Source organism: Mytilus edulis, chromosome 6, assembly GCF_963676685.1.
Source record: "Mytilus edulis chromosome 6, xbMytEdul2.2, whole genome shotgun sequence".
Classification (NCBI taxonomy): Eukaryota; Metazoa; Mollusca; class Bivalvia; order Mytilida; family Mytilidae; genus Mytilus; species Mytilus edulis.
The window spans coordinates 53548771-53564202 of record NC_092349.1 but is presented as its reverse complement, the minus strand read 5'-3'; positions in this window follow the sequence as shown (position 1 = coordinate 53564202).

Sequence of the window (15432 nt, the reverse complement as noted above, 5' to 3'; positions counted from 1 at the left end):
AAATTCAACGGTTTAACCGTCTTATCCAGGTGATTTGTTGAGCTTCATTTTATAAATAGCAACTGAGCATTCTTCTACAGTGTAATATCTCCATCGCAGAGTGATTTGTCATTTTTATTCATTTCTTTATCCAGTTTTGTCTCAAATATATATTTATCGCTTGATGTTTTATCAGGGCTTTGCGTCGAGTATAACTTTTTATAGTATTCTCTAATACTACATAGTATATCACTTTGATTCGTTGAAGTCTACCCATTTCCCCCTTTAATTTATTGATTGACTTTTTTACCTCTCTCTGTTTTTCTCAACCTAAAAAGTACGAGTTATTTTTTCCCCAATAATTCAACACATTTCTCTCGAGATCTCATTTGACCCTCTTTAGCCTTTTGTTCGTAAATTTTGGCAATATTAATTTTCAAGTTCTTCATTATCTTTATCTTAAACGTTATTCTCAGATTCTTGTTCATCTTTAATTTTAAATTTTATTTCGATTTTTTTTTCAAGAGTTCGTAAGTTTTCTCTTGTAAATTTTGCTTTAGATTTACAATAAGCTATAGTTGCTTCCCTTACCTTTATTATAAATATATTCCATGCTAAACCAAGGTTTTTTAAATTACGATTACCCATAAAGCAGCTTTCCATTTCTTTATTAACTAATTGTATGTAGTCATTATCTTCTAATATAGAATTATTTATTTTCCAGAACCCCCTTCTCTTTTCTGATGCACCAGTTCTAAACTTATAAAAACACTTTGATGATCCGTATAATCAATAACTGCAGGCTTAATTTTACAACATTCTACTAGTGGTATGAAATTTGAACCTTTCATAATCATATCAATCCTACTTGCTTGAGATTTATTTTTTCTTCGCCAAGTATATTGTTGTTTATTTTTATTTGAATATCTCTAACGGTCTGTTGAGTTATTTATTTTTATTAAAGATTTTAAACTATTTACTGATTGGATTTTTTTTTACCTCTGAACGAGTATTTTCCCTGTCTATCGCTTTCATCATATCATTGAAATATCCCCCATTATCGAAATTCCTATCCCTTGTTCTTTTAATATATTATTTCCTTTTTCGAAAAATATATTTCTATTACTTTTACAATTAGGAGCATATATATGTTACAGTGAATTTGTATAATCAGTGATTATGTAGAATCCCTGAAAAATGTTAGGGATTATACATAATAACTGAAATGAAGAAATAGTTTTATTTATAAAGAAAAAGAATAAAAGCCAAATAATTTGTTCTATAAAATCATATAAAACATCAATATTAACATAAATTGTCAATGTTAAGAAAAATATATCAAAATGATAACCCCATTTAAAAAAAATGTTAGGCACAATATATTAAAATGTTAAACGCAATATATATTATGGGGACGAAGTCCCCAATTACGGTAGAAAAATCAATAAAAAAAAAGAAAAAAAAAATTTCGGAAAATTTCCCGAATTTGTCATTCTACTAATGAACTCAAAAGTGTTAACTTTTTTTTCAGATCTACTTCCGTTTCCGGTCTTGTTTGCATGAGATTTTGCATAACATGTATATTCATCAACATATCAACAAATATAGGAAGGAATTCAACACCCAATCATTTTTAATAATTGTTTGATATGAAAAAAATGTTACCTGGATAACAGAGTTTGTTTGTTTACATTGAATATGACGTCATAGCTTAAATAACGTCACAACTAAATCCCCAACAACAGAACCAATACCAGAAACGTTACGGTATTTCACTTTCTTTCATGATCAACATGTTTTAATAAAAAAAAATTAATACAGACTTCGTCCCCATTCACAGGTAATGCCTGCCTCATATTAAAATAATGTGCTTCACATCTGTTTCTATCATAATATTCACATTTAAAAAAAATCTTTTTCTTCACATATCGCATCAAATTTTTCAAAACGCCTAAGAAAAATAAAGTGTTCAGTAAAACCATCTCAAGGTATCCCAAAAAAAAAGGGAATTCTTTTTCAGACTTTTTGTGAACAATTGCCAATTTTTTTTGGGTTTCCCTTTTCTTTTTTCCCTGCGGAATTGCTATGATAATATAACACCAAATACCAGCTTCCTCTAAAATTGTGTTCTATTTATCAATCCTTAGTTCTGCCTGTTTTATCATCATGACATTTAAATGCATAAGTTCTCTCAGTTTGAATTTTCTTGTTCATTTGACAAAAAAATAATAAAAAACCAAAAAAAAAAACCCACCACAAAACAGATGTACCCCAAATAACAAGCTCTGTGGATTTACAAATAGCAACAAACAATACATGTAAAGTTATCGCTATAAAGGGAATTATGATTATTATTAATTCTGAAATCATATTAGGGAATATGTAGAATAATTTTTAAAATGTTCAGTGATTATGTAAAATCACTGGCCATATTCAGGGATTATATATAAGTACTAATGATTTCAGGGATTCTACATATTCCCTGATTATACAAATTCACTGTAACATATACACATTGGTGTAAAAAACGCTTTCATCAATTTATACATTCAAAAGAACAAATCGTCCATCTATATCGTTATGTTTATTTATCAACTTATTATTCAGTGACCGTTTAATGAGAATAGCCATACCCCTACAAGAAGTCGTTCCGTGACTGCAAAATATATCAAATTCTGAATTGTTTCTTATTTCTGTTTCTATGTTTTCATCAAAATTATTTTCTTTTAAAAAATAAATAGAACTATTTTGACATTTAATCCATTCAATTACTCTGTCTCTTTTAGTTTTATTTTTAGTTCCATTTACATACTACTTAAGTTTATTAGAAATATAGATGCCATTCCAAAGTATAGTTTCATATAATTGTATTGTTTTCTCTCAAAACTGTCCATATCCAAACAATACAATTAAAACACATGTTTATAATAATCACATTGAAATCAACAATGTAGCATATTTACCTGACGATATCGGAAAATAGGTATTTAGTCGGATCTTAACATGTACTTGTGATTTGTTTAAACCGGTTTTGCTTAAAATAAACAAACAAATGTCGAAATGATCAGGACTTAATTAAATCTGTTTTTGGGTGAGATGATTCAAGCATACGATTTTTATTGCGTCTTACCTGTACGAACTGTGACGCCCGTATATGACACGGAAACCAAGCGTAAAAATCATGCTTTATCCTGGCGGCATTGCAGTGTTTACAAAATGCATGTCCAGGCGTCAACAAGGCGTAACTGAGGCGTAAACTAGGTGTAAACCAGGCGTAAAATTAGGCGTAATATTTAAATGAGTACGCCTGGTTCACAAAAAAATAGGCGTAATATGCAAATGAGTACGCCTGGTCAATAAATAAACCAGGCGTAATATTATATAATACTACACTTATTTTAGTTCAGTGTATTAACCTAGCTGTGTACTTTTGTGTATTTGATACAAACTTCTGTACTGTTGCTTTTATTTCTTATTGTTTGACAAAAAACTTGAAATATTAACCATTGAAGATTAGCTAATATAGAAATAAATAGATTTTAGGCAGACACTGACTCAAAGAAGTTTAAGTTGAAATAAGAATTATGACAATTATTTTATCTTGAAATAAAAGTTAAGCATTTTAACTAAGTTGTTTTTGAAAATTTTTGTCTTTTGAAGTAAAATATAAATGATAATACATGTACTGCAATTTAACTTCAAGTAAACGATTTTAATGTTATTATCCAAGGATAAAGGTTTTGGGATTTCATAATTCCTGATAGAACATAATACTTAATAACTTAGTTATACTCACATTATTATTATTTACCATGTATTGCTACTTCCCTTTTATTTCACAATTTTCATTAATCTATTTGATTCAGTATTTCCAATTTCAGATTCTTCCAAAAAGCACAAAACAAGCTAATTATCCCTTAATATATATGAAGCTGCCATGTGTCTAACTCTTGCAAACTAAAACCAAAGAGCCAAATTCTGAAAAAAAATCCCATGATCCTTTAAACAAAGCATTATGGGTATTTCTATTTACGCCATACCAACAGTTTTACGCCCGTAAGAAAATTTACCCCTTGCTTATTTCAATTTATGCCCGTAAGAAAACTTCAACCTTGCTTATTTCAATTTACGCCAGGTTGACTGCTTTTTTCTACGCCCGTAAGGACTACAAATTTACGTTTCCTGCTCCCTTACGCCTGGATCTAGACACGTAACTACCACTTACGCCTGGTTTACGCCTTATTTCCAGGCGTAATACGCCTTATAATTTCGTACGGGTACACTTTGAGAAGCAAATAATCTTGAACTACTCTATTTAAACTCTATTAAAACATTATATAAAATATTGGGTAAAAACGTTAATTATGAGCTATGAAATTCAAGTGGCTCGAGTATTTATTTAGGAATTGAATACTTCTTTTTGTAACTTCATTGGGGTGTAAAAGCAATGATCGAAGTACATTTTGTATGAAGCGCTTCTAAAAATGTAAAAATGTGCCCACGTTCAACACTTTTACAACCATATGAAGTTACAAAAAGAAACATTCAATACTTATACTTACACTTTTTAGCTAGGATCATGAAAACACGAATTTTATCATTTTATTTTTTTTATTAAATTCACTTGTCCACTTTATTGTGGGACCTTGTTGTATAATGAATGAAAAGTTTTATTGAGTAATGCAATTCTTAGGACTAACACGTGATGTGCAGTTAGCCAATCAGAATAAAGTATTATAATGAAACATACATCTAATGTAATTATCTGGATATGACTGTCTTATTGAGATTTACCAGACCTTTATCATGTAAATTCACTTTCAACACATTGTTTATGTCCCATTTATAGGCATTATGGTTTTCGGTCTGTGAGTCTGTTTGATCCTCCGTTCATCTATATATAGATCAGACTGTTGGTTTTCCCGTTTGAATGGTTAACACTATAGTTATTGTTTAGGCCCATTATAGCTTGCTGTTATGTGTGAGCCAAGGCTCCGTGTGGAAGACCGTACTTTGACCTATAATGTATAATGGTTTTCTTTTACAAATTGTGACTTTGATGAAGAGTTATCCCATTGACACTCATACCACATCTAAACCATTTTCAATCGGTTTAATTGAGGCCTGGAGCTGGCATGTCAGTAACAAGTAGTAGTTCTTTGTTATTTTATGAATAATTGTCATTTTGCTTAGTTTCGCTTGTTGAATATTTTGACATCGGACTCGGACATCTTTTAAACTGAGTTTTACTATGCGTTTTGTAAATTTGAAGCTTTGTGACCTTTTTGAAAACAAATGTGAAAATTTGGTATTGTTGATATCTGTATATTATATTTTTTCAGTATCTTACTTGTCTAAAGAAACTTCAAACCACAAAAAGAAGAATACATGCTTATTTTTTTTATTAAATTTGAGATTCTTTACATTGACATGTTGAAAAATTCAATAAATGATCAACTAATGAATTACGAAATCTAGATTATAGCTTGTTTAATGATATGAAAACACCTTTAGAGTTGTTTGTTATACTCTAAAGACCGCTAAAACATCAAGAATGAATACATTCTGATGAATAGAAGCGGTAAAGTTATAATTTTATATTTTATTGATATTTCTGCCTTTTTTGCAAAAGTTATCTCCCTTTTCAATGCAAATCTCCATAGGAATTTTAAATGGTGATTTTTAAGTCTTCCTCAAGTAAGATTCTATGGGAAATTTTCTGTGTATATTTGGGATATAATGCTAACGATTCGAACTTAAAAATCTGCTGTTGCAAATACTTTCAGGTTAAGGTCAAATGTATGCTAGATTGACTGGACTACTAGTGATCTGATAACTGCTGTGCATGTATAACGACCGAGCTTGTTTTATTATCAGTTTTAAAAGAAGTCACATGCATTGTTAATGTGATGTTTTAATCAGTCAATATATGCGTACCATCTTTATTCAATATTGTATTATACAATTTAAATTTGTGATTTGCTTAATTTTGAAATATAAAAAAATATTTTTTTATCAAAAAAATAAACAAGGTTATTCGGAAGTCTTTAATTCGTTTATCCCCGTAGTTTAATCCAGAAGTCAGAGAGTGTATCTTGGTGACATGAAGTTGAGAGTCTTTAATCTTTTTGAGACACTATTTGAATTGAACGAAGTAGACAATTGATTATTTGATAACATGATACTTTACATTAGATGGCCTTCAAACTTAAGGTCAAAACTATTCTTTTGTGGATCTTCTTCTTTTAAAAAAAAATAACTTTATTTTTACTCCATACAATTATAATCTTGAGCTTTTGATATAAAAATCCTTTAACTTCACAGGATCTTGTCTTTGTATGTCTTTTGTCAAAACATGATTAAGATGATTAAGGTAGTTTTTATTACTATGTTTTTCTTTTTAGAACATTTAGATCAATGCTTCAACTGTCTCAACAGTATGTATTTAGAATCAGAAATGGAGATATCCAACCCACCTACCATAATCATGGTTTTTAAAAATCATGATAGGAATGGGACTGAGAAAAAGGTATACTATGCTAGTATTCATCAATTTGTTTGTGTTTTGAAGCAAATCTAACAAATGTTTTTTACTGTTCATTATAAAGAAACGAACTTTTTTAAACACAAACTAATATTAGTGATATATTCAGGTAATTTCTGACGATAAATTACTATTCTCGGTTGAGAGGAAAAATCAAGTACAGAGATGAAAAGCATTGAGGACCCGAAATTACATTTTAAACGCAACAGGTAAATGTTTTGTTCGGTCGTTACTGGTGAACCTTTGATAGACACAAATCAGGTGTTTGGTGTACCGATTTTTTAATTACAGTTACATGGTCGATGCCAATGCTGATACCCTGTACATCTCGTCTAACGTACTATTGGCCCAGCAGACAGCATATTTCTCTTGACATTAATATATTTGATATGGCCATATTACTAATGACGCCAATAAAAACTTATAAATCTTTGCCAACAGTTTCATGTTACCGATACCGGAATAGCAGCAGAGATTGTTAGTTACCATCTTGACTTTAAATGACTTGTCGTTCATTTTCCGAGCGTATATCATATTAAGAAACAAGTATCTATACTATTAAACGAGAAGACCTCATTTTTGGTGTCGCTTCTCTTCTTTCCACAATAAATTAATCAACACGACTCTGTGTCCTATATATACAGTGCATAGTCGCATTTGTAATCCATTCAAATGATTATTCAGATTGAGTTATTTTGGGAGAAAAACGAGAAAAAAGGCATCCGAATATTGTCCCGTCATTGGACGAAATTTTAAGTCAGATAAAACTTCCGGTTTGCGTTTTTCTGTATACTTTGAACAAATAAATAGTACGAATAAAGTGTATTTTAATTCTGTTCAGAGTTTATTAAAAGGAGAGGGGCTGTATATTATGTCAATTGACCACCATGGATCGATTACTAAACTAAGAATTGAAAGTAAATACACTTTATTTATATAGTAATATACAGATAAGCGCTAATGTGAACTTTTGATACCTTTTCTGAATTCTCCATTCATTAAATATTTTACAAAATTCATTGATTACAACAAAAAAAGATGTGGTATGATTGCCATGTTGAGACAACTCTCAAGAGACCAAAATGACACAGAAATTTACGACTATAGGTCACCGTACGGCCTTCAACAATGAGCAAAGCCCATACCGCATACTCAGCTTTAAAAGGCCCCGAAATGACGATGTAAAATAATTCAAACGAGAAAATAGCGGCCTTATTTATGTACAAAAAAGTAACGAAAAACAAATATGTAACACACAAACAAATGACAACCACTAAACTACAGGCTCCTTTCTTAAATGCTCATAACATACTTAATGTATAATCATATTGAAATTGATAGAATACCAAAAATTGGGAATTTTGGAAATGAAGGAGGAGGTATAAAACTTCAAACAACACTTTAACTCCGCTCTGAATGTCCGCGATTTCGCGAGTGTGTTTTAGTTATAATATAATTGAGAATAGAAATGGAGAAAGTGTCAAACGACAACAACCAAATCAAAGCCAAAAACAGCCAACACAGTGAAAAAAGCCCGCAGAAAAATGTTAACTATGTTAACGTCAGTGAAAATGGACGTCACCTTACACTCAAATGCATATAAATGAACGAAAATAAAAATAAAACATACAAGTTCTACAAAAGCCGGAGGATTCTGACTAGAGACATGCGCAAAAATGCGGCAGGGTTGAACATGTTTTCTGAAATCAATTTTTTTTTGTTTTCCTCTAGCTGAACAAAGGAGTAGGTTCAGTAAGAACCCTTTTTGGCCCCAAAATATATCAGTTTTTGAAAATTGTGAAAATGTAATCTTTAAGCTATATTTTGTAAAGTAAAATGCTTCTGCTACATACATATGAGCTGTTTTTGACAATATAATGCACAAATATCGCGTTCTAGCATCATCAAGTCGTGTTAAATTACTTCAATCGGAGCGTTTTTAATGACTAAATCACATAAATCTTCCACATAAACTAATTGAATCAATTGAAATAGACACTTAAAAGTGTTTAAAAAAGTGTCCAAAATCTTTCGTTAGGTGAACCTGAAATTGGAGGCCGAAATGGGCCCTTACCGTACTCCTTTCACCAAATATTATAAAATTTGATATTCGTTTTATAATTCTTATTTACCAAAATGAATAAAAAACGATATTATCTGCAAAAACAAAATAAAATATTTTATGAAACAAGAGGTTGGCTTGTTTGATCTACCGGGTGATAATGAGAAATATAAATCATTATGTCTAAAGAAAAATAATATATGCTTTTGTACCATTAATTTTACTAATCGGTTGCTTTGTTAGCCTAACAGTTAACTACACTCTTGTATCATCTTAACATTTTAATGAAATCATATGTAGTGTAAGTACTTTTTAACGTTAGGATACCCAAAATGGCATCTATTTTGACAGTTTGTTGACCTAAAATTATTAATTATCCACAAACACGCTTCCATTCTGTGTTAATTTTACAGATGTATGATGAATCACTATATGTTTCCGCCAATTAAGTTTACAATTAATATTGGTATACCTTCGATTAGACCCCAAAATTATCCATGATTTTGTAATGAGGAGTACTGGATTGCTTTAATTCACATCCTAAACAATTGAAATTTCGATATTTTGTTTCTTCAAACATTTCCAACAATTTGACTATAATTTATTCTTACTATTTATATTTTTAGAAATGGGGGCTTGTAACATGTTTCATTTCCTTATTTTTAAAAGACAAACGTTTTGTGAACGTCACATAGCGACGTTTCCTTGCATTTGAATTTTTCTAGTGAATGCTTCGTCTGTCGATGTATACTGTGAACGTTAAGTGTATGTTCAATTGTATTTACCTAATATGTTAAAAACCGTGCATACTATCAAATCATAAAAATAAAAATGGTTCAGCCTTTCAGAATACTTGAAGGATTTCCGCTATTACTTTTAATTTTCTAACTAGGTGCAGCTTGAGTACTCGGTGTAATGTTGGTAACTTGACTTTACCTTTCCGTTGCAGCCAGAGATCTACTCATATTTGTTGTGATGATAGATTTGCTCGGTCTTCAGTTATCAATTTAACAGCTGTGTGTTGCATATTGTTGTTTGTCGTTTGCCTTTTGTATTTCAGTCTTTTCCGGTTTTTTTGCCATAACGTTGTTAGATTGTTTTTGACCTTTGTGTTTGTCCCTTTTATATCTCCCGCCACTCTCATTTAATTTACATTGAATATAGTTATAACCTCAAAAGAAACTAAATAAAACTAATTTATAAATAACCTCAATTAAATGGAGAAAAAGTCATAAAAGATTCCAGGATTTTATGGTTGTACATAAACATGTTGTACGTCAGACCAAATTACAGATTACAAAAGACTAATCAGTGGTTATCGAATGAAGAAAATGAAAAGGCTAAATCAATTAACGAAGTTCAAGTGCAGTGCAGACTCAGAATTCACAAGGTATTGAAGAGTTACCCTAGTTTCAGATATGCATATTTTTTAATGATTGGTTGATATTTTAAACAAACAATATGAACACCTTCAGTTGGTACATTCTCTATAAAAATTAAATCTACAATATTTAATTACCTTATCATTTATTGAAGGTAAATATAGGTTTTCCAAAGCAAATGCAATAATGGAAATGCGCTGTTTCTATGAATGTCACCAACATAAAAGAGTTATAATTATTTCGTGTAATATTGAACATATTTTAAACTAAGTTGATTCGTCTAGAAAGAGTTACATACATGTATTCATCTATATTTTCAAAGGTATACTAAAACCAGCAGTAAAAACTAATATTGCATGGTAATTCTTAGAACATCTTAACCAATCATATGAATTGGTGCCTAACTTTTTGCTAATTGACATTTTGATTTAACAATTGTAGCATTTAAATGAGATCGATACGATTTTCAGGTATGAAATCCGCACATGAAGATATCATTGAATAAGAAGTTATGCTTAAGAAGGAAAATGACACGGTTAATTGTGCTCACTCATTTATCATAAGTGTTTAATTAAGCTATTTGCAAGAAGGTAGATGGTAAACAAATCTATGACACATTGGTTCTTAAAATGAACGTATATTGTAACATTTTGATGTCCATCAAGATAGTATTACTAAGAACTAGTTATAAACTACTGTTTGACTAAGAATTGACGAAGGATTAAAGTTTTCACATTTTGTGTCTGTTTAACTGAATTGACAGCTTTAATGGGTGCATCTTAAAAATTAGCTATGTTTTTCCAACTACATATATCTTTTATCACTTAGTTATATATTTAAACAATACACATTAAATGAGAAACATAATATAAACACTTGACACCAACTTCTACATATGACATGTACAATGTGTTTATATATATAATTTAATATAAACAAGAAGATATGGTATTCTTGACAATGAGGCAACTCTCAACAAGAGACCAAAAGACACAGAATAAGCATGATTGTCAGGTTTTGTTTTACTTCTTAATATGTGTCTGGCTGATCCTTTTGTTTATTTTGCCTCTCTTTTCTTTTTTTTAAAGTTAATATTCTTGTTCAAGTTTAATTATCTTTCTCAAATACATTACAACATACAACATTTACAACATGTACAATTAGACAACTCATAATTCACATGCCCTCACTATTAACTGTATGCTGATTTTAAATTTACAATATCAACTTTATATTTTCATTTTTCACTGTAATCTGTTGTGTTAAGATTTATTTGTAATTGAGAAAAATAAGCAAATTATATCAATACAATTGAACATGTTCTACACTATGTTATCACCGATTATGTTATTAAGATATGCGTATTTAGATGTGTATATATTTCAGTTTAAAGAACAAGAAAATAAAATTATAGAAAAATTCAAAAAGCTTACTCAGTCTGGAAGTCGGTGTGCTGATTTTTACGAAAAAAGGATCTTCTTTATTTCTAACGAAACGTCTTCTGAAGTAGAAAGAACAGACATTTCCAAATTGAAAACAAGAATTTTAGAAATTGCAAAAGATCGGAAATATTTTGCCCAAAAACTTCCAGCAAATTGGATAGAACTAGAACAGGCTCTCATTGTGTTAAGAAAATTTCAGAAAAATGTACTGCCATGGGATGATGTTACAAAATGTGGTCGCAATCTTTTCATTGAAAACACTGAACTTGAACGTTTCTTGAATTATCAGCATAAAATTGGAAAAATTATTTTTTTCAATGAAATTAGGAAATATATTATTCTTCAACCAGATTGGTTAGTAAAATGTTTCAGATGCATTTTGTGTGATGGCTATTCATTTGAAGGCAATGTGGAGCGTCACACGAACGCACGGCACACTCCTGCAGACACAGGGCAGTTAACAGATGATATAATCTATAATCTTTCTTTAATAGACACTGATTTAATGACTGATGAAAATAAACGAGAATTTTTGCTTGAAGTGAAGAAAAAATTACTTTTTCATAAAACGTCTGTTGATTCGAACGTACAATAAGCAATGTGTCATATATCAATAGTCAATTCATGTCCATTATTTACACGATTCCTAATTGCCATGACCTGATTTCTCGGGTTCATTGGTCAACTTTTTCTTTCTGTTAGCATTAGAAATAGGTTACTGTATACAGTTTTTATATGATACTTGTTAACACATAAATTCAAAATGACTTAATAAAAATAACAACCAATTTGTATAAAATAATTTATAGTTGTTCTATCATAAGAATTATTATTGTTTGATAATTTACCTAAACTGTGTTAAGAGAGTGTTTGTAAGGTACTTATACCTATCTGAACTCGATGTTGACGATCGATTATGCTGCAAAGTCTGATTTATTATTTTCTCCCAGAAGAGTTACATTAATTATTTGTACTACAAATTTCTATTTTGTAACAGTTCTTTTAATTATTGTTTGTTTTTACCTTCAAATTGATTATACGTATTCATTTTCTAGTAATACGATTTCTATGTTTTGTTTATGTTTTAGATATAACGTGTTTCTTCATTTAAGTCATTGTACCGTTCTGTAAAATGTGTGTATTATACAAAATAAATGGTTATTGTAAATTGTTGATTCAGTTTATACGTTGATATCTTCTAACCTTCTTAAGTGCATTAAGTGGGTTATAACCTGTTTCTTATTTTGTCCAGTTAGCAAACAGTGACAATGCTTTATTCCGTGATTAAAAAAGAAAAGATAAAAGAAACACTGCTAATGTGTTCATACATTAATGTGTAATCTGTCCATATTTTCCACATGGTTTCGAAAGCTCATACAGGGTGTTCAAATGTATCCCAATCAAGTACGTTTCCTAGTTCCAGATCTCAAATGCAAATTTTGTGAGAGATTAAAGCTATTTTGTAGCTGGAGAAACATTTCAAAGCATTTTGAAACTTCTGTTTTGTCTTTTATGCTTAGAGACCACGTGTATTTTATTAGATATGATTGTAATTCAACTCGTTTGTAACGATAATTTTCATTGCAAGTTGACAAATATTTTTTGAAGTGTTTGATTTCTACGTTCTTCCAGTCCTGCACTTAAGAACGGTCACTATTTTGAATTCTGCATTTTGTTTGGTCTGTTATTTCTAAAAAAAAATAAACCAAAAGTCACATTATTTCCTCAAATCTTTATTTTGACAATATTTCTACTATTCAGAAGTACACCAACAATATAAATAACTCTAGTGTTTATGTATGACAATGTAAGTAAGTATATCCATGACGTCCTTTTGTTCAAGAATTCAAGGATGATGTGGCATTTCAATGGACTTTTTAAAAAAGGAGCATAAAAATGGAAATAACTTTATCGTATTTGAAGATTAGACATCGTACAACTGTATTTTAATGTCGTGAATATCCGTTTACATGTCGCTAGGTAAACTCAATTTTCGACTGTCACAGTATAATCGACGTTTTACGGAGGCCAAGCTTAAACGAAACATACATGTATCCGGGAATTTCAACGATGTTTTGTTTTTAATTTGAATAAAGTGTGATATAAAATTCACAACTGTAAAACTACTCATTTTTAAATCACGCCTTTTTTGGGAGATATATAATATTTATAGATAATTTGATTTGATGACATACTTGTTCCCAAATATGATCTCTATGTTTCATCCAATAGAGATATCACTTGGGACAGTTACCAGACTAAGTATAAAACATACTATTGCGGGGAAAAAATATTTTGAACTAGGCAAACAGTAAAGGTAGGGGTAGTATAAAATGTTATCATAAGTTTAAACTCTAACGAGTTCGGGGCATATAAATGTTGAAAATATGCCGCACAGCCCTATGTTTTGACCTTCGAATAAAAATGAAAGTACATATCAAGTTTCTATTCTAGGACATAACTTTTCACTAAATTTCATAGTTAACGTGTCACATCATACATGTACTTAGCCACAAATGGAGATCCTATGGAAAATTACATTGTCTGTATTTACAGAAATGTAACCTAAATAACTTCTTATACTTCTTTTGGTTGTATTTATGACAATAAGTTTTACTGCTTATAGTCTGTTTTGGTGGTATCCATTCGACATTGCTCTGTTCTTCTACATCCCGTCATTGTGTTATTGTTATATGATATTTTTTTGCATTATGTCTTTTATTTTTTGCTTACATGCTTTGTCTATATGCGTTTTTGTGGGTTTTTTTTACACATATCGTGGGTATATACCTATATATCTCGTCATTGTTTAATTGTTTGACGATAGTTTGTGTATTCTTGTCCATCATTTTTGCTAATATGCATTGTCTCTATGCATTTATTTGTTTCTTTGTTTCAAATGACGGTTGTCATTGTGTTCTTTGCGCCTTGGTAAATGTTTGTTTACATCATTAAGTGTTTTTTTATAGTAGTTAGGATGAAAACGTTGACTTCTGTACTTCTGTTTTTGACATTTTTAATTATATTTGGTTTATTGTATCACATATCGTTCTCAATCGAATGGAATAACATGCTACTGTCATATAAGTGAGTGTTTTGTTACCTATTCTGACATCGAACTCGGAATTCTTTTTAGGCTAGTTTTGCTGTGCGTATTGATGTGTTTTTTTACCTATTTTAGCTAGAGGTATAGGGGCGGGGGGGGGGGGGGGGGGTTGAGCTCTCACAAAAGTTTGACGACTATTTGCAATCAACAAACATTTTTGTTACAGGCAAACTGAAGCCTGCCTTCGGATGCGGGATTTTCTCTCTCTTTTAAAGAGCTATAGGTGACCTTCAGCTGTTTTCTGCTCTTTGGTTGTTTTCTCTTTAACACATCCCCCATTTATATTCCTAATTCTAATCGATACACAATGCAAAGAACTTTAATAGCTTTATAATGTTAGACGTATGTTACATAGCATTAATATCCATCAAGAAATTGATTGTGAAGTAAAAAATCATATGATTTAAACGCTATTTTTATCAACCGAAGTAGCTTTGTACGGTGATAGATACGTACTACAAAACATACAGCTACAAAAGACTTTAATAATTGATCAATTTTCGGCATTGATTGACACTGATTTCACAAAAGTATGTTTGTAAGATTAATAATCTATACGTGTTCATTTAGTGATAATGATATTTACTTCACTTGACTAGGCGGGATTCAGCCGTTTCTCTTATTTAAGACCATCCCATCTACAGACAGGTGTTTCGGAATAAACTCACCAATGAAGTGTCCAGTTTTTCGTCCTATATCATACACTCAGTTCATTTCTATTTCAGTTTGGTGACACTGATAGGTGATTAGAAATCAATTATAATTTTAACGGTTATCATCCTTATCACACACATCATAAAATAGACTGTCCATGTGCAAATGAAAACATAAGCTCCGCCCGATTAGTTGAAATAACATTGTTAACAAAAGAATGTAAATAAGGTAAACCTATTCCATACACTAGAACGGAAACATAA